At 37.7% G+C, this 20,865-nt stretch overlaps 1 protein-coding gene across 4 annotated transcripts in view; it reads right to left on the reverse strand.

The window, feature by feature from the left end:
- The window catches only part of gadd45gb.1 (growth arrest and DNA-damage-inducible, gamma b, tandem duplicate 1), a 45,022-nt gene extending 24,383 nt beyond the window's left edge, over positions 1–20,639 (reverse strand). For 3 of the 4 annotated variants that reach the window (XR_013794540.1, XR_013794541.1, XM_079585761.1), the window contains exons 1-3: positions 20,520–20,639; positions 19,733–19,880; positions 17,980–18,049 (exon numbers count right to left, since the gene is read on the reverse strand). The gene's annotated coding sequence lies outside the window, so the exon portion shown is untranslated. The remainder of the gene's footprint in view (positions 1–17,979; positions 18,050–19,732; positions 19,881–20,519) is intronic. The other variant, XM_079585762.1, reaches the window with a different exon arrangement.
- Between the last annotated feature and the right edge of the window lie 226 nt (positions 20,640–20,865).

Consider the following 20,865-nt stretch of genomic DNA (forward strand, 5'->3'; position numbering starts at 1 on the left):
TAGTGGACAAGTCCTATAGGCTTCCAAGCAAAAAAGGAGATAATGTCCAATTAATGTTCTTTTATATACTCAAGTGTGCAACATACTAAGCAATCCGTGTGGCAGAATATGAGCCACAAGTGTGTTGCTTCATTAGTAAACCAGCAGAGGGTGCAATAATCAACCGAGACTGCTTCATTTTCCTCTCTTCGCCATTTAGTGTATGATATATACAGTACATTCTATATATATATATATATATATATATATATATATAGAGAGAGAGAGAGAGAGAGAGAGAGAGATCAACATTTGAAGTGGATCAAAAAAGTTTATCAAAGTTGTCCTAAGACAAGGCAGAGTATTGTTAAAAATGAATGTATAACTTTATTAATTCATGTTAATAATAATATATTAGTAAATTTTGGAATGAAAAGTAAATGAAACCAGCACTAATATAGAAATATACATCCCGCTGAACACAAATCAATATAGCCTGCTAAATATATGTTGAGAAAAATGTATATGGTTTAGCTCAATTCCCTTTTTTTCTGGCCAATATTTCAAGAGAAAGGTAAAAAATGTGATTGCAAATTCAAAGTTATTCAAATTAATTGAAATATAACGTGTTGGTTGCTAGCATTGTTAGCATGTACGATAGCATTATTCGGATGAAAAGGTAGGTAAATTTCCCTACCTGAGTGAATTATTCCTAAAATGTTCCTTCATTGAGAAAGTGTGTTTTAAAATTGAGAAATAAACCTTGAATTCACAGATAAAGGTCTCGTAATACCTACAGTATTATACTCGTAGCTTAGCACTCCCTGTTAGCAGCCGTTCTAAAAACGTGAGTCAGTAGCCCCTCCATCTTCTTGACAAACCCATAAAACTGGGAGGACAGTCCCATAAATCAGCAAATATGGCTAGTAATTTACAGCATTCTTTGCCATTCTTGATCCATGATGCATTTTCTGTTTGTCTGCAATTTCGACTAATAATGGAATCCCAGCCCTGCACCTTTAATCTGTTTCACCACAGACAAGATTAATACAAACAATATTCATTAAAAGCCATTAATGTGTGTCTTCTGTACTAATGGAAGCCAATAACCTGTGCTTTCTTTCACCCCCTGCATGTGCCAGCAGATGAAGTATGTTTCAATATGCCTATTAAACCAATCAAAAAGCAATCAGGCCTATTTTCTTTGTAATTATGATCTGTTTGTGTGGCACGGTAGTTCTAGGGGGCGAGCGGGGATTTGGCCTTCACCGCTCTGGAGTAAATATGAAAATAAACCACCTCTCAGGAAGGACCTAATTAGTCTGTCGCTCTTGGTTTTCCATTCGTTTTGTGGCCCTGACAGTTGCGGTCATGAGTGTCAGATTTAATCTGGTGTTGGGGTCGCGTGAGCCCTGGAGCGCTGGCGCGGGATCCATCACTCTGAGGGGAAGCAGCACCCATGAACATTCAATAACCATCTCTCTATTGCTTGCTCCTATCTGCGCCGAGAGATGTTTTTTATATTGCTCATTACAATGTCTTCATTGTTTATTGACATGCCCAAGTGACAAAAATATTTCTAATTTTATGTTTCACAAATGTCTGCATTTATTTGGCTGGAATGTGCTATTGCTGTCCCTGGGCCTGCCTTCAAATGATGTAGATGTGCAATCACTGATGCTTTGTTTGAGATATGTGCGTATGCATTCATTCTGCATTATGATGGAGGGCGAAATATGAGCATTCATATCACCTATGGCTTCATATGTGAACTCTCAGAGAAGTTCAGTGAGGAGTATGAGTAATGAAATCAGAGAAGTATGCCTTCGGATTAACCTTGACTTCTCATTTGGTGTTCACTGTCTTCATCATAAGATCTTCCTTGGGCATGTCTTAAACTTGCACTGGCTACTCCTTTTCCTCTTTGTGATCTCAGCCGTAATCTTGTCAGTGATAACATTGGCTAACATTCTGGCTATGTTTGGAATACTATTTCTGCAGTAAACAGTATGCATACTATGCACAAAATGTTTGAACCAAAAGCACACAAACATTCCTAAACCCTTAATTAGCAACAATCCTGACCTGAAATGTCAAAATATAAAACAATTTCATGATTTTAAGAGCACTGTGAAACATGCAAGGCTGCATTTACTTGCCCAATGTTATTACAGTTTAAAATTCTATTTTAATATATTGTAAAATGCAATTTAGTCAGAATATTTGGCTAATTTTGAACTGCTGTCAATAGAAAAAGATTCTTATATGGTGTATTTACAGCATCTACCAGCAGGGGCTAATGTGGCCATGCTAACCAGCATAAACGTTGACCCCTTGAATTAAAGTAAAGATAGCATGTGACAACACACTAAAATGTTTAGCATTGCATAATACATTTTCACACAGTGTGCAGTATGCTAGCATTGCATTACAAACAGCCACTGTTATTTCATCTACAGATCTTAGGTGAACTGACCTCAGGGGTGGCCCTGCTGAGAACTTCATTGGTCACGCAGCTGATGACCTCAGTATGTGACCTTAGCGGTGACCTGCTTGATTGACACATTTTCAAATTGCCTTTACCAACATAAACATATTAGGCAGATGGATGGCAGACTCAGCTTTTGTCCACAATCTTCTTAGTCTCTTCCATGTTTTTTGTTTACACACACCTGTAACAAGCATTTCTGCTCATGTGTGCCAGCACCTGTACAGTCGCTGACAGCATTCTGAGCGAGTGGGTCTCCACACTCATTAGGTTTCATTAGCGAGGTCTGTGAGAAATCCCTGAAAGATGCACACAGATGTCTTAAGAGGAAACACATGCTATAGTGCACCACTTACTAAGTTGTTGAGGAATTTTTTGCCATCATAAACAACAAACTAATTTATGTTTAATTGTCTTGTAAACTAGAAAGAGAGTGTAAATTAATATATGTGAATAAGTATTGTGTTGACTTTAACTGCACGGCTGCCAGATACCATTACAACACTTTAAACTGCAAATGCATTTATTCCCTTTTGTTTTTACTGTGCCAAATCAACTCATAATGGAGTATATTTTACTCACAGCAGGTGAACATAATTATTTACTGCATGCAGTGTTTATTATAAAATGTTGCTGTTTCCCTTGTATACTTTGGTTCAAACTGCTATATTGTATTAATCGTATTCTTTATAATGTGTGAGCGTGTAGAAACTTTTTACTTATGACAACAAATCTGATTCACACAGCTAGCAAATAACATTTAGACAAACTTTTATGTTATAGAACGGAGCCCCTAAGGGAACATGGTGATGGAAATAAATATGAAATGGAGCAAACAATTATATTACAAAACTTTTGATTTATCTTGCTAAATATTTAATTCCCCCATGAAACCTTAGCATTCACTTGCAAAAGCATTGATGATAAGGACCTTTTCACGGACAGTGACGATATGTTTCGTTTATGTATAAAATCATAAATATAGCAGCAACACACACACACACACACACACACACACACACACACACACACACACACACACACACGGTACATTTATAAGACTACACTTAGTGTTACATAACCTTGGCATTACATTTCAGAAAACTAGTTAATGCTCCTGTCTGAGTGTTTTTAAAACAACAGTGGCAAATTTGATATCTTCCTCTATTCTGAATGCCTTAAGCACTCTGGATTTTTATCTCTTTTGGATAGTCATATAACTGCTATCGTGGATTTTATCTTTTGCTATTAGATCTAATTGGAACATAAAAAACAGTTTTTTTCCATTCAGCACTAGAGAAAAACTAAAAGATTACTTCTGCTTCCGAGAACGTTACAAGCTTTCAGCTTTTTCCATATTGCTTTCTGTCCCACCTCACATGATTTCCATCCCAAAAGTTTTCCAAGTGAACGCAATGTTTCTCGCGCAATCAAAACGCTTTGTGAGAGGACGCAAAAGCATTGAAATATAATTTTTCCGTAGGGTGCAGTTTAGCTGTGGTTTATCAGTAATTTATTACCACAACACTAAACGGCTTGGGGAAAATTGTGTAATTGTGCTTACATTATGTTTTAAATTTGCGGTATACATAAAACAATGATAAGTAGCAGAAAATGTGTGTAGATAAAATGTGTGATTAGAATTTCCAAATGCAACTGTCAGGATAAACTATATGCACTCAAACAGCAGAAATATTTAACTGGTATTTTTGGACCTGTTTTTTGGCAAGTGGTCTTGGATCAGGCATATGCGAGTAGTTGCCTCCTTTATTGGGGTTCAAATGGGTCTTACTTGCCGCCCCAGAGTGACAGGAGGTTAAGCAGAGAGTGTGGGAGACTACCGCCTCTCTACCCCCTCAGGGTGAATGTGTCAAACGATGCCAAGACAGGTCTGCCCCGCTACCCCACAGGTCACTTCCAGGAGTCGCTATTGAAAAGCCAGTTACTCTCAACCAATAGGCAATAGTCTGTCAGCTTATTTCATCATCATAACCCCTAGGAATTCCTCAGCAGTTGGTTTTTTACACATTCGTCTCTAATCAATTTACACATGCTGGGAGCACTTAAGCTATCTGAAGTTTCCTTTCTTTGCAGAGTGGTATTTAAAATGCTAAGTCTGCTTGTGGAATACATTCAGCTCGTATATCATTCCTAGGGGGGTCCGCAATTTTCTGGAATACTTTCGATTAATGAACCAGATGGTATTTTCACAACAACACCTGCGATGTTTTGGCACCTTATATCCCAAAATAAATTTGTACCTGGAAAAAATTCCTGGCAGTGACAGTTAAAATGATCTAGAAGCACCCTGCCCCTTGCTAACCTGTTAATATCTCTCTAACATCTCGACTGACTCTAATGGAGGTGATTTTTTATTTTTACTTCTAATTTTTTTGGTTGCAGTTCAGTGTAATCTTTCAAAGAGACACATCTGTCTGGGATAAGTTCCAAAGGAGCAGAGGGGCAGAAAATGTAAAAGCCCATTTCCATGTGTCGGGTACTTATAAGTTAATGTGCGGTGAGAGCTTTGCAAGGGGAAACCTGCCGTCAGTGTCTCGCTGTTTGGGGTAAATTTATTAGCTGGACAGATGCGACCACATGACACGCTGTGTTAGGAATGCTGGAAGTGTCCGAGTGAACGAGTGTACGATTTCCCCATTTATTTTCATTATTTTGTCTTCTGTAAAATTGCCAATTACTGTTAATTTGTCTCAATTTATTCACCCCCCACCAAGCTTCGTTCAGAATAAACATATTCTGGTATATTACGGTACGGTGTACACATGTCAGGATATTTAAGCCACCTGGAAAGACATTGTACACTGAGAGAATATAAAAGTCCTAATGTATCTACTGTGTGTGCTGACTATATAAGCAGACAAAATTAAAACGTATATATATAAAAAATCTTTTTAATTCTGGCTAGTAGGTTACAACCTGTAAATAGACTACCGCTCAAAAGTTGGGGTAGGTAAGATTTTTTAAGGGCTGTTATGCTCACAAATTCTGCATTTATTTGATTAAAAAATACAGTAAAAACAGAAATATTTAGAAATATTTTTACAATTTAAAATGTTTTCTATTTTAATATGACTTCAAATGTAATTTATTCCTGTGATGGCAAAGCTAAAAAAAAATTAGCATCATTACTCCAGTCTTCAGTGTCACATGATCCTTCAGAAATCATTTGAATAGTTGGTGCTCAAGAAACATTTCTAATTATCAAGGTTGAAAAGTGTTGTGCTGCTTAATTTCTTTTTCATTTTATACAATAGTTTCATATTTCAAGATTATTTGATAGAAAAGTTCAAAATAACAGCATTTATTTGAAACAGAATCCTTTTGTAACATTGCAAATCTTTACTGTCATTTTTGATTAATTTAATGCACTTGCTGAATAGAAAATATTTATATAAAGTCACATTGTTATCTATAGGGCGCAGCTTTCAAATACTTGGTCAGCATTGCTCTAGCAGTGTAGCGCATTTTCAGAAACCATCCACCTTCCCCAGCTCCACCTGTATAAATCTGCTACGGGTAATTCATGCATGCTATATTGTGCAGCAGCAGCATGTCTTGTTTGCTCACAGCAGCGTGTCTGCATGTATTGGCATCGGCAAGTCCCATACTTGCTCTGCAGCAGCAATAACAAGCAACAGCGTAGCAGATCTATTCCGCAAAGACCAAACATATCAACATTGTCATATCCATAACCAAACACTCGGAGTTGTCAAGACAGAAATGTATTTTTAATAAAAAAAATCATAGAGCCCCAAACTTTTGAAAGTATCTTTTAGAGAGAGAAAATGATGGGAAAAGACAAATAATGTGTGATATTTCAACAGTACAAGCCACCTCAGATGCCTCAAGGGTCACAGCGATCTGACAATTAACTCAGCTGCCCTCTCGCACGGTGGCTTGGCTCAAGACAGGAGTGCTAGTCTGACATCAGGCTAAAGGGTAAAATGAGGAAGGAAGCACTATGACATGAGGAAATGCATTAAACGTTTTCAGTGTTTACACTAAATTGACACTTTTAGCCTATTAAAAACAAGCAGGTTGCGGAGTACAAGACTAAATAGTTTGTTTTACAGTCTTTTAGACAGATCTATTAAACAAGAGTATGTGGAAAATGTTCAAAGAAATATGAAAATAAAAAGTGAGAATGTCTAAAATATTCTGTAAAAAGTAAGAACTGCAAAGTGAAAACAAGCGAATCAAATAATTATCTGTGGGCTTCAGTGATAAAGGCCACTGCAGCGCTCAGAGCAGTAATGTGCAGTATCTAGTGATTTAATTAGAGCATAATGGATTTAGCTAATCAGTGACACAATGTGTTGTTTTACGGTCCTCCGTTGAGAATACTGCTCATTTTAGAGCAGATAAAGAACAGGAGATTATTTCGCTCCTCGCTGACAAATTGCAACCCAATTCATTACTGGACCAGGATATGTCGGCGTAAAAGATCAAATAAATGATAAAAGATCAAATAAATGATAAAATCCTATAATTCAAGGATTTTGCTTTACATAAAATGTCGGGTTTCCCTCCCTGAATCACCAGGATTAAGTATCGCATGAGTCACTCTCCTATATGGCCACATGAGAGGCAGAACTGGCCTATTATGTCTCCGTCAGCCTTGAGCTTTCTTCAGAAATCATTACTGTATGCGGCCCGCTCATAAACCTTGACTTTCCTCGGTTAGACTGCCAGGACAGTGTTTTTAATCACGCAAACATCAACAGCCCTGTTTATCTAAGAGTCCAAATCATTTATCTTAAAAAAAATAAAAATCACAAAAACACCTTTATAAAAGGATGTTCTGAAAGCATATGTGGTATTTGCAAACATTAAGCATTTTGTTTTTTCTAAAATAGAAAAAGGCATTGACAGACTGTCCTTTTCTATCTGCCAATCTTTCCAAGTGTGCCAATATCCTGTCTGAGCTGGCACCATGTGGGGATTCACATGGGGCGCCTGAGGCATGGAGATGTGATTAATTTAACTGTGTCAAATAGTTTTACTACCAGGTTTCACTGTGTTTACTGGGAAGGAGGAAATGGTGCTTCTACAATTTTTATTCAGTGGAAAGTTCACCTTCTGTGACCGACACAGGTGTCTGTTTTATTTCCGGTTTTACTGCAGTTAAATATAGAGGCTGCTGAATTTTTTTTATAACCTTATTCTATCGTTTACGCATTACAACATAACTGATTTAATACGCATTCACTGTAAAATCTAACAGTTGTTCTTACTAAGACTTTAGTTAACTTTACTTAATGTCCGATCATTTGTTGAACTTTAGTAATTTAGTAACCTGTACTGTTTGCATGCTATGCCTTCGTTACTCAGAAAACCCAAGTAAACATTACTTGACTGGTTTGAGTACCATTTTGCCAAAGCAAAAAATATATATATTTAAAAAAATAGGCGGGGCAAATGGCAAAAAAAATTATTATGCTTAGTTGCATTCGCTCATTTTCCACAAAAATGGTAACAAGTTTTGCAATTGATGCAATTAAGTTATGCTTACTTAAATTAAGGCAACGAGTTTGCACAATTGAATTAAGTAAACTGAATGAATTTGTTTTTACGGTGTTGTTCAACATCATTACTTTAATAATTACTAAATATATGCATATGGGTTTTTTTTACAATTAGAAATTTGGGTAACTCTTTACAATAAGGTTTGTTAATTTGTTAACATTAGTTAAAGGGATAGTTCACTTTAAAATTTAAATTCTGTCATCATTTACTCACCCTCAAGTTGTTTCAAACCTGTATTAATTTATTTCTTCTGCTGAACACAAAGAAAGATATTTTGAAGAATGTCAGTAACCAAACAGTAGTCTGTACCCATTGACTTCCATAGTAGGAAAAAAAAATACTATGGAAGTCTATGGAGCTTATATTATGACAAAATGATTTGAATTTGAATTGTGTAAATCTGAATTATTTGCAAGTGTAATCTAACAAAATTGAATTTTAGGTGGTAGTTTAAATAGTTCTGAATTTGAATTTTTTTAAACGAATATTGAACATTTGAAATTTAACAAATTGAAATGTTTTTATGGCTGAATTTTATAGACATGTATTTTCAAACAGTAATATTCAGTTTTAAAAAATTCAGATTCAAGTTTTCAAGATGAAGAAATTCAGAACTTCAAATTCAGTTTTCTAAAATTCAATGTCAAAAATTCAAGTTCAAAAATTCAGATCTGACAGAAAGTAGGTCACAGGTCATCCACAGGGAAGAGTAGATGATCTCAGAAAAGTCGAACAGAGCATTTTGGCCAATTGGGGACTGCGGAAGTTTTCCAGCGCGAACGTGGTGGTGGTTCAAGAGGTTGCCACTCTCTGACTCTTGTCATGAATCGCCCGGAGGTCTATTACATGTACGACGCAGTCTAGACCGGACGCGAACGGTGCGACGCGACCCGTGAAATCCCCAACAGCACACGGATTCCCCATCCTATTTCTGACCTAGTCCCAGCTCTTTGCAACAGTCGCTTCAAGCTGTGTTGCGTCGCGCCGCTCGCGTCCTGTCTGTGTAACTGAGGTCTAGACAAGCTGGCGTTCTAATCAATTTTACACAAAATGTAGGCTACTTTAAAACAAACACCAGAGACCGCTTAGACAAATGTCCCACGTGCTGAGAACGCTAACCTAACATATAAACACAAAATCATTCATGTTTAAGAATCTTAACGTTACCTCCGGGCGATTCATGACAAGAGTGGACATTAAAACGCTTACGTGAAAACCGCTTAACGTGGCTTACTGTACGAAGATAGTGATATTAAAGGACCAAACTCAGTACAAATCATATTAATAAACCATACTTTGTATAAAAAATCAGATGAGCCCAGAATACCTACGCAACGCGTTTAATTGTGCGTTAAGCATTTCCTTACCATAGAAAACCGTTATAAGAAAACGCTTAACGTGGCTTACTGTACAAAGACAGTGATATAAGGACCGTACACATCATATTAATAAACCATACATGTATAAAAAATCAGATGAGCCCAGAATATGAACGCAATGCGTTTAATTACGCGTTAAGCATGTTCTTACCATAGAAAACCGTTATAAGAAAACACTTAACGTGGCTTAATAAACCTTAAACCTGATTTGTTATACATAGTAGGCAGGCCTATGGTTTATTAAGGACCATTTAAGGTTTATTAAGCCACGTTAAGCGTTTTCTTATAACGGTGAACTATGATTAGAACATGCTTAATTAAATGCGTTGCGTTCATATTCTGGGCTCATCTGATTTTTTATACAAAGTGGTTTATTAATATGATTTGTACTGGTCCTTTAATATCACTGTCTTCGTACAGTAAGCCACGTTAAGCGTTTTCATATCGGTTTTCTATTAAGGAATTTGCTTAACGCGTAATGAAACGCGTTGCGTTCATATTCTGGGCTCATCTGATTTTTTATAGGCCTACATGGTTTATTATTATGATGCGTAGGCTACTGAGTTTGGTCCTTGTCTTTGTACAGTAAGCCACGTTAAGCGTTTTCTTATAGGTTTTCTATGGTAAGGAAATGCTTAACGCGTTGCGTTCATATTCTGGGCTCATCTGATTTTTTATACATAGTATGGTTTATTAATATGATGTGTATGGTCCTTATATCACTGTCTTTGTACAGTGAGCCACGTTAAGCGTTTTCTTATAACGGTTTTCTATGGTAAGGAAATGCTTAACGCACAATTAAACGCGTTGCGTAGGTATTCTGGGCTCATCTGATTTTTTATACAAAGTATGGTTTATTAATATGATTTGTACTGAGTTTGGTCCTTTAATATCACTATCTTCGTACAGTAAGCCACGCGGTTTTCACGTAAGCGTTTTAATGTCCACTCTTGTCATGAATCGCCCGGAGGTAACGTTAAGATTCTTAAACATGAATGATTTTGTGTTTATATGTTAGGTTAGCGTTCTCAGCACGTGGGACATTTGTCTAAGCGGTCTCTGGTGTTTGTTTTAAAGTAGCCTACATTTTGTGTAAAATTGATTAGAACGCCAGCTTGTCTAGACCTCAGTTACACAGACAGGACGCGAGCGGCGCGACGCAACACAGCTTGAAGCGACTGTTGCAAAGAGCTGGGACTAGGTCAGAAATAGGATGGGGAATCCGTGTGCTGTTGGGGATTTCACGGGTCGCGTCGCACCGTTCGCGTCCGGTCTAGACTGCGTCGTACATGTAATAGACCTCCGGGCGATTCATGACAAGAGTCAGAGAGTGGCAACCTCTTGAACCACCACCACGTTCGCGCTGGAAAACTTCCGCAGTCCCCAATTGGCCAAAATGCTCTGTTCGACTTTTCTGAGATCATCTACTCTTCCCTGTGGATGACCTGTGACCTACTTTCTGTCAGATCTGAATTTTTGAACTTGAATTTTTGACATTGAATTTTAGAAAACTGAATTTGAAGTTCTGAATTTCTTCATCTTGAAAACTTGAATCTGAATTTTTTAAAACTGAATATTACTGTTTGAAAATACATGTCTATAAAATTCAGCCATAAAAAACATTTCAATTTGTTAAATTTCAAATGTTCAATATTCGTTTAAAAAAATTCAAATTCAGAACTATTTAAACTACCACCTAAAATTCAATTTTGTTAGATTACACTTGCAAATAATTCAGATTTACACAATTCAAATTCAAATCATTTTGTCATAATATAAGCTCCATAGAAGTCAATGGGTACAGACTACTGTTTGGTTACTGACATTCTTCAAAATATCTTTCTTTGTGTTCAGCAGAAGAAATAAATTAATACAGGTTTGAAACAACTTGAGGGTGAGTAAATGATGACAGAATTTAAATTTTAAAGTGAACTATCCCTTTAACTAAATTAGTTAACATGAACCAACAATGAACGGATGGGACTACCGATGGATATTAGCATTGTGCTAAATTCGGCATATTTACGTCAACTTATATTGTATGTTCATCAATATGCACTGTCCCACCCAAATATATAAATTAAATTAAATGAAACAATACTTTTACAGCATTTAATCATAATGTTAATCTCAACATTTACTACTACATTTTAAGATTGAAAGATTCACGAACATGAATATTAACATGTTTATTAACTAACATTAACAAAGGTTGATAAATTATTTAAGAGCTCATTGTTAGTTAATGCATTGACTAATGTTAACAAATGAGACCTTATTGTAAAGCGTTACCGAAATTTGTCCTAAATGTCAGATCCTTATTACATTAGGATTAATTATTTCATAATAGAGGTTTATTAATAATAATAAAAAAACACTCAAGCAGTGTCAGTGAGTTAAGATTCAGACAGGTTTAGTGAAACGGACAATTGATTAATTCAAAAGATCTGACTCAAAACAATGATTCATTCATAAATCACTACTTCACTAATGAACACGAGAGCTAGAGCAGATTTTATTCAGAACTAAATCTTTCATGCAAAGTTATGATATACTTTTAGGTTGCTTTTTCATCCTTTTCTAAAGTAAAGCAAAGCAACTTGATTCATCACTCATTGTAATCGCATGGAAAAGAACGACCAACGCAGTCTTCCGAATTTGAGTACAGGTTTAGAATGACATGAGGAAGAGTAAATGATGGCAGAACTGTCCCTTTAAGAAGAGTCTAGATTCAGACCTAGACTGTCTGCTTAATTAGCAACATATGCAAAGTCTAAAGAAACTCCAGACATACACAGACTTCTTGGACCCGACTGTTAAATCAGATCCAGTTGGAGAGAGAAGCCTGATAAACAACTGAATTAATCTGAGTTATACTGATGAATCTTAAGCAGTCTTTTTTATTGGGTAACATCTGTATTCATTTCCTTCCATAATCATATTTCTGATGTTAGCTTTACTCTTTCGCTTTAAACTAAATTTACCGTTGTACAGCGCAGAAATTTAATTTCACCTGATATATAGAAATGCATTGAATATGAATGAAATTTGCAGTAACACATGATTCATGTCTCTGATTTACAGTTTGCAAAGCTGCATGTCCTCCCTAACAAGAAACATTAGATTGAAGATCAGTATAAAAACTGTTATTAGTTGCTTAGCAACATGTCATCATGACAGTGCGCCGTTTCATATTTCTTAAGGCTATAATCTCAGCGGTGCTGCTGGACTTTTGTTCTTCCACCTCTCTGCAGACACATACTGGAGTATGAGTGTGTGTGTGTGTCTTTTTGGACATGCGGCCTAACAAAGCCTCATCGTGCAACACCTAACTACATTTCATAATATACACAGGGGGTGAAATGGAGAAATCTTTCACCGACCCCTTCACATGTCAACACAATAACAGTGGCCATGTGTCTTTCCAGTATATTGACCAGAAAAATCAAAACAGCACGCCTCATTTGCTGTGCTAGGGGATGGACTTTGAATTCATGTTTAGTTGAAGAAGCATCAAACTACTCTTGATTAAGCTACTAATGATGCGTCAGTGACAACAAGCTGCCTTGTGGCTCTAATTGATCTCCCAATATTCCTCTGTGGAGATCTCTCCTACCTGCAGCGTGGGGCGGACTATTTTAAGAGATGATATATTATTCCTCTAAAAGTCAGTGGCTGAAATGGTGAAAAAGAGGGGTGAAATGACGGCTCCTCTTACAAGATGGCATAATGAGACTCGCCTGCGACCGAGCTGTAAGATCCGCCCATTAAAACGAAACCCCATGTTTGCCATCGTTAAAAAAGCAGCTGCATTTTCGCAGGTCATGACTGATAGGCCGCTCTGAGTGCTCTGATACAGGCTAAGCTAATTGTTGAAATGCTCATTAAATCAGATAAAGTAGCACATAAATCAGACTGAAGGTTTGAACTATGGTCAGCCTGTGCCGTTTGGCTGGAGTAAATCTCCCAGGGACATTTGTTCAGTGCCTTAGATCTCATTACATCTTTTTCTTGACACAGTTCCAGCACCTCTGATACTGTACAAAGCCTGGACTTACACACAGCTGGTTTCTGTGGGCCTCGGATGAAAGTCGAGCTTGACATAATGTTGCAAATCTGAGCATGAAATGGGAATTGTTTTATGTGTTGGATTTGAGTTTAACAGCCTTGTTGGTAAACCGGAGACATACAAAAAATGGCAACAAAATATTGTTATGGGCCATAATTCTTTGCATAACGTGGCTTAGACTCTATCGTAAATTTAACCGAACAAGCAATTAAACAATACTGACGTAATGCTGTACATAAATGGGAGAAAATCTCATAAATATTGATGGGCTGGATCGAATATTTGGTTCCGAGAGTCCTAACATGTACTAGGCGACCAGACATCGTAAATAAAGGTTAGCGATGATGAATGAAGCACATTGTGAGATATGAAGCATTGATTTTATTCGCCCTCTTCTGATTCGTGACCCGTTGGCAGTCTGAAGGCAACACTCCATCAGATCCCGCAGCTCTCTTGGAATAGCAGGGAAACGCATTTAAAGCCTCATTTGGAGCACATGTTTTGGGTGGGGAAGCCAAATGTTGACATGCAACACAATTTCAGTATGCCTTGCTAAATCTGCTATGTGATTAATAACTCGCTGGCTTTTGCTAACCACATGCAAACGGATATGTCATCTCTCATTACCGTTTTATTATCGACTAATCGATATTTCACTGCTGTGATGCTTTTACCAGATGTCAACAAGCTAATTGAGATCCAGTGTTTCTTAGATTGAAAATAATCCAACAGGCTTTATTAGCACAAATAGGGAGGCTTTGCAGATAGTCTGTTTGCCTACCAAATAGGCCTGAACTAGACTAGAGGTCGCAACGATGTTTAAAAAATATTAAAAATATATATAAAGAAATTTACAGGGGTTAAAAAAACTTTTTTTCAGGCTACGTCATGTTCCTTTAACTGTCGTTTTGTTTTAATGCTTGAGACCAATAGCATTTTAAGGGTAGAACAAGTTTAAGAACAGCTTTTTTACTGGCAGTTTGCGGTCCCAACGCTGAAAGCAATACATAAAAAGACATCTTTGATGCAACATGAGCGGATCTAAATGTAATCTACACTTTTCATTTATTTTCACATTTCACTTGTTAGATGAAGTTTGATTGTGCAGGGACATTTTTTGCCCCCCGTATCTTGAATTAGGGGGGATTTTTTTGTTCATTTTGATGCAATTTTCCCCCAAATCCATCATAGCGAAAGATAACTTTAGCTTGTTTCTGCCTCAAGAGTACAAAATTCAAAAGAGCATTGTGAGATAAAGTTAAAAATAAGAAATAAAGTCACATTGTGAGATAAAGTCGCAACTAAGAGACATTAAGTCATTGTGACATTTAAAGTCGCAATTGTGAGATAAAAAGTGATATTGTAAAAGATAGATGCAAATGTGAGATAATGGCCTGGTTTCACAGACAGGGCTTAGACCAAGTTAGACCAAGTATTCACACCTGCCTTGTTTGTTTCGATTGAATCGAACTCTAGTTCGTTTCCCCCCTTGGTGCGGACCTTTTGGGCAGGTGTGAATACAGCAATCGAACTCGGGTGCGGACCAAACAATCGAACCGAGACCCAGCTGAAGAGGTGGTCTCGGTACGGTTCCAAACAAACTCTGGTACGGTTCGTTTACGATGTGAACATGAACCGACCCAATTGCAAGAAAGCTCTGCGCCTAACAGGCCTCCGTAGTCAGAGTTGCGTTATGGGAAAGTGATCTGTTGTTGAATTACTACATTTTGGCATAATGGTTTGTGTTATTGTTCGTTCAAGTACTGATACTTCAAGTCTGGCCACACGATACTGTTGCGCGTCTTTCTGCGCGTCGTGTGTGCATCATTGGAATGGAATGAATGAATGTGTGTGTGCGCATCAGGACATTCACATACAGAGCGTTCTCTTTAGTCTAATCGCGCATAAATGCTTTAAAAGCATTTGCATGAATACGAGCGAGTTCATATAATGTAACGATAGTTACAAAACAAGGATGGTGTGTGTGTGTGTGTGTGTGTGGGGGGGGGGGGGTGCTGCGTTAATTTACGTTAAACTGGTCTAACTTAATCGCAAGCGTTAACGTTGACAGCATTTAATTGTTAGCAGTATATACAATAGCTTTTTTTTGCACTTCCTAATTTCCCTACTTGAGAATCCTTGTCCAATGAATGGACGACCTTAGCACATGTGTGGTTTTGTTTACAAATTTTGGTTCACTTGCAAAAAGAGCAGTGTGAAAGCGAACCGTACCAAACAACAACAACAAAATTATTTGGTCCGGACCAAAGCAAGTGAACTATCGGACTTTCCTGGTGTGAATACACCCTAAATTTTGGCATGTTTTAGCTTACCTGAAGTGCATCCAAGATGTAGGTGTCTTTGTCTCCGCAGTAGTTTCAATTTTGATATTTTTAGGTCAAACCGTTCTGGTCTGTCAGTCATATAATGCAGGTATATAGGTACTGTCTCCAAAAGCATGCAGAGATGTCTCTAATAGCATGCAGAGAAAAGTCCACATTAAACAATTCCCCATCGTAAGTGCACATTGATGGCCTAAGACACGAAACAAGCGGTTTGTGTGATAAAACGAACAGTATTTATATCATTTTTATCTCTTTTACACAACCACGTCCATCTGATCTGTTTACTTAGCAAGCGCCGCAAGGCTCCTGAAGTGATCTCTCGTGTGTGTACGTCACTCATTGTTTACACCAGAACCTATGCACAGAACAGAGATTGTAGGTAGGCCGGCTAATAGAAATGGTACTAGTTTCCGCTTATCCGGGGCGTTTAAACCGATGTAAAAAAATACATTTACGTAAGCTCGCGCAAACTCATCCGGGAGACCACTTCCGGAGCATTCTGGCGCTTGCGCAGACTAAGTAAACAGATCAGATGGACGTGGTTGTGTAAAAGAGATAAAAACAATATAAATACTGTTCGTTTACTACTGCGGAGACAAAGACACCTACATCTTGGATGCACTTCAGGTAAGCTAAAACATACCAAAATTTTATCCCTTTAAGACTTGCTGTGAAACTGGGTATATAGTAGTCACTTATGGCGCTTTTCCATTACCAGTAACAGCTCAACTCGACTCGTCTCGCTTTTCGCTCCGTTTTACCATTGCAGATAGTACCTCCACAATAGTACATGGTCGTCATAGCGACGCCGCAGGAAACTGGCGTGACGTAATCTATTACGCGACACACACGTAATCTATTACCCACACACACAGGACAACGGATGAAATCGAGTATATGCTGTTTTATGTAATATTAGTAATGGGTATATCACACAATCTTTGGCCAAACTATTTAAAAATGGCGGAGTTATTCAGGATACTCCGTCTGGCGCGTGCAATGATGACGCAGTGAATAGTGACGATTCTCTCTGACCAATAAGCAGTCTGCCGTGTTTTCACGTCACATTGTAGTATTGCCTCAGCTCGCTCAGAACCTCGCCGGAGGTGATACGAAAAAAAGTATCTGGAAGCAGGTACCGGTACAACTTTTACACAGTGGAAAACCAAACAAAGGCGAGTCGAGGCGAGCTGGTACTGTGTAGTGGAAAAGCGCCTATTTATAACATTGCATTTGCGGGATATGAAGTCACATTGTGACAAATAAAGTTGCAAATTCAAGATATGAAGTCACACTGTGAGATTTAAAGTCACAATTGCCAGGTATAATGTCACAAGGGGAAATATAAAGCCAAAATTGTAAGAAATAAAGTTACATTGTGAGATTTAAAGTTGCAATTGCACAATAAGATATACAAACTAAAGTCACAATTACAAGAAAACATTGTAATTCATGAGATCAGGTCCCAATCACCTCTTTTTTCTTTTTACTCTGAAGCAGATATGGGCTTCCATCAAAATGAGAAATAAAACACAGAAAAATACAAATACCAAGTTAAATTACATTGTATAGTCAATTCCCAGAGTCCTGCCATGTACCACCTGGGGCAATCGGCGTACCCCAGTTAGAGAAGCACAGCTCTAAATGAAAGACAGCAGGGTAACTCCCTCTTCTCACACCTCTCTCTCCTCTTGGCAGACAGAAGATTCCTGAGACAATGTACAACTTTGACACCAGTCGTTATTTTAGCGAACGCCTAATTTCATGCTGACAAGTACAGAGCCAAGAGAAATATTCATTTCAGCCGTCTCCAGGAGTTTAGATAATCTGGCACTCTGAGACGGCATATGGAAAAACTGAAGTCGAGGAACTGTGTGCGACCAGTGTGTATAAATCAAGACCTCTGAGGAGGGGATAAAATATCTCTCACGAAATGTTTACATTCACAGTATAGCTCAATCTGTTTTCTGTTCACTTTGTGCTAATAAGGTTTAAGTAAATTACATGGTTTTGAAATTATTTGTGCGAAGACCACTTTGTATTTCCAAGCAAACCAATCGCTCCCCATGCAGATACATAGATCTTTTAACAAATTTGTACAAATGTGGAAGGCAAGAGGTTATTTAAGTTTGCACTTTCTGTATTTTGCTGTATTTAAGATGTAGTACTTACCAAACTTATTCCTACGGGACGTAATTGGTCTCGCAGCTCGCTACATCTGTACGAAGGAAAATTCAGAAAGCTGTAAATCAGGATAGAAAAAGAAAAAACATCTTACTCTTTCCCATAATGATATGAAGTTCATGTCTGAAAACCACATCCTTCACATTGCATCTGGCTGCTTGGTCAATGTTAAACCATAAACCACACCAGCGACTCAGCACTCATCGGTCCACCCATCTGCACAAAATTACACATACATACAGTTTGGCAGAGAAAACTTGCTAACTACTTTAAATCATCCTCGAATTGGCAGCAGTTATAAGCGCTAGGTTTGAGTAGATGCATGGTCAGGTCATTATATGTCAGGCTCAAAATACATGATCAGATTCCTTGCTGTCATCATGTCTTACTATTTGGCAGAGCAATAACAATATGCAGAGCTCTGACAGTGCTATTTTTTAAATGTCTCTTGTGCCAGTACGATCACCAAGGTAACACTAATAAAGATTTAAGATGCTCATTATTTACAAGCTTGTACAGACAAAGTGAGCTCGGTTCAAAATGAAATGTGTTTTTACTCTATAAAATGACAATTTAGCCTAAATTGATTTGTCCCTTGCTCCATTTGTAATACTGAGCCTGAGTACTTTTGAGTATTATTGTTGTTGTAATACCTGTGGTCAAATTTGAAACTATATGCACAAGCTAAATGATGCAGTGCTAATGCAGCTCTTAGGAAACAGTTATAAGCTTTAATACATAAACAGCTGACTGTGACATGCAGTTTACTATCCAGACAGGGAAGAGATTCAGCAGTTGAGTCTCTCTTGGAACAAGGAGAGGCCTGTTAGATCTAGTCTCTGTCTCAGATGGGAAGTCTACCGACAGCCACATGGATATTATACACAAAAATAAATCACGTAAAGTCACTTTTATTTATATAGCACTTTACAGATTGTTTCAAGGCAGCGATAAAAAGGAAATAGTGATAGAGTGGGCAAAAAACAAAACATAAAAAAACCCGGTAGAAAACCTCTTAACTTCACAAGCAAATTGAATATATAAAAGTGTAGGCTATTATTGATCACAAAGTCTGCTATTTGTTTGGGGTCTAGTACCAATGCAAAATTATTTTAATAATAGTTTGTACCATGTTGGTAAATTAATGTTGAATAATGGACCAGCTTAAATGGGCTTAATTGAGAGCCAAGTCCACTTTCAAGGTCAAAGATGGTGTGAATTTAAAAATAACTAATTTTTCACTAAGCTCACTTCTTGAGTTTAGAAGCAGAGCTATTTACCACTTAAAACTAACAAAAGTAACTTGATTCCATCATATATACTGCAAAAGAAATGGCACACCTCTCAGCTCATGCAAAGCCAGTATAAAGGAGATGGTAAGCAGAACCTCAACAGACCACAATAGAGCGAAAAGAGCCTGTACCACTACCAGACAAGGATAATGTTCCTCTAACACACTTACCACAATCGACTTAATTACACCGCCCTTAGTGTTTGACGCTTTCTAGAGATCAGCATTGTTTAAAGACACTTCATTCAGTTTCAAGCAAACGCACAAGCATGCATCTGCTCACGGGACCTCCCATGGCAGCACTTACTGAGAGCAGTTTGACATCTCCCTTACCCCTGAACACACACACACACACACACACACAAACACGCTCAGACGCTCTCCTTCCTGTCCCGCATATGACACTGTCCTGTTTATCAGCTTTAATTTCACTCTGTTGTCTCTGCTTACCGCTGTAATTGAGCTGTCCTGTCGCTGAACCGGCCCAGCGGGACCTGTATGTAATCAGCCAGGTGCTCCCACAGGCCTTGTGACAACTGTTACAGATCCCTGAGGCGCTCTCCTGCTCACCTGTTCCACGTGCAGCACTGTCCCACATCTGAAGCATTCATGCATTCACAGTTAACACAGTGTTTGTTTTAATTGGTAATTAGGACATGTTATTGTTTATTAGAACATGCTCCTTTGTAAGAAAGAATATTTAGCATGGTGAAATGAAAGAAAAACATTGCAGGCTGCAGCAGGCATATCACATGACAAAAGCATATGCTTATGAAATACATGTATAGTCTACTTCAGTATCAGGTAAAATTAATATTATAGTTTCAAAGTCTTTAAACTATTTTCCATGTCTGTGTCCATTCTGTGTCCATTCACACCCTAATGGACGTTTTCACAGACTGTGATGGCGCTTTTCCACAGTTATTAATATAATTATTCATATTTTACTTAAAAAAAAAACATATTACCCTAGCAGTAAATTTTAAAAACGAAACACTGCTGTGAGGGTGCTTAATCCAACAGTGTGTGCAGTGCACGTTGTAGAATACAACTTCAAAGTATCGTCAAGTTATGTTTACCACAGGTTTAGTTTGAAAACCCCATTCGTTTAGCAAATGACGACTTCCGCTTCTGAAAACTGCGGAAAAGGGTCAATTTCATTCCCGGTCAGTTAATTACTAAACATGCATCTTTTTGTGTGTGAAAGTACCAACTGATTTGTACTTGTACTTGTTACCTTCGCTAGGGTTAATTTCGCGTGTTCGTGCGTCTCGTAATCTGCAACTGCATTGAACACATTCCACAAATTCGACGCTTTCTTCTTCTTCTTTGGGCTTATTGGCGGAATGGCGGTTTGCATTCCTAAAAAGAGCATTACCGCCAATTCGACGCTTTAATCGCATTGGCTGAATGTGAGGGAAGGGGCGGAGCTTATCTGAATTTTTAAGGCAACACAAAAATGCTATAAAAACCTATTTTTTTTTACAGTCTATGATAAAAACACACTCAGGAAACTGGTGTCAGACAGGTTCTCTTCGCACCATATAACGTCACGTGTTTGTTTTATTTCTAATTTTAAATTA

This window comes from Phoxinus phoxinus (genome assembly GCF_949152265.1).
Source record: "Phoxinus phoxinus genome assembly, chromosome: 17".
NCBI lineage: Eukaryota > Metazoa > Chordata > Actinopteri > Cypriniformes > Leuciscidae > Phoxinus > Phoxinus phoxinus.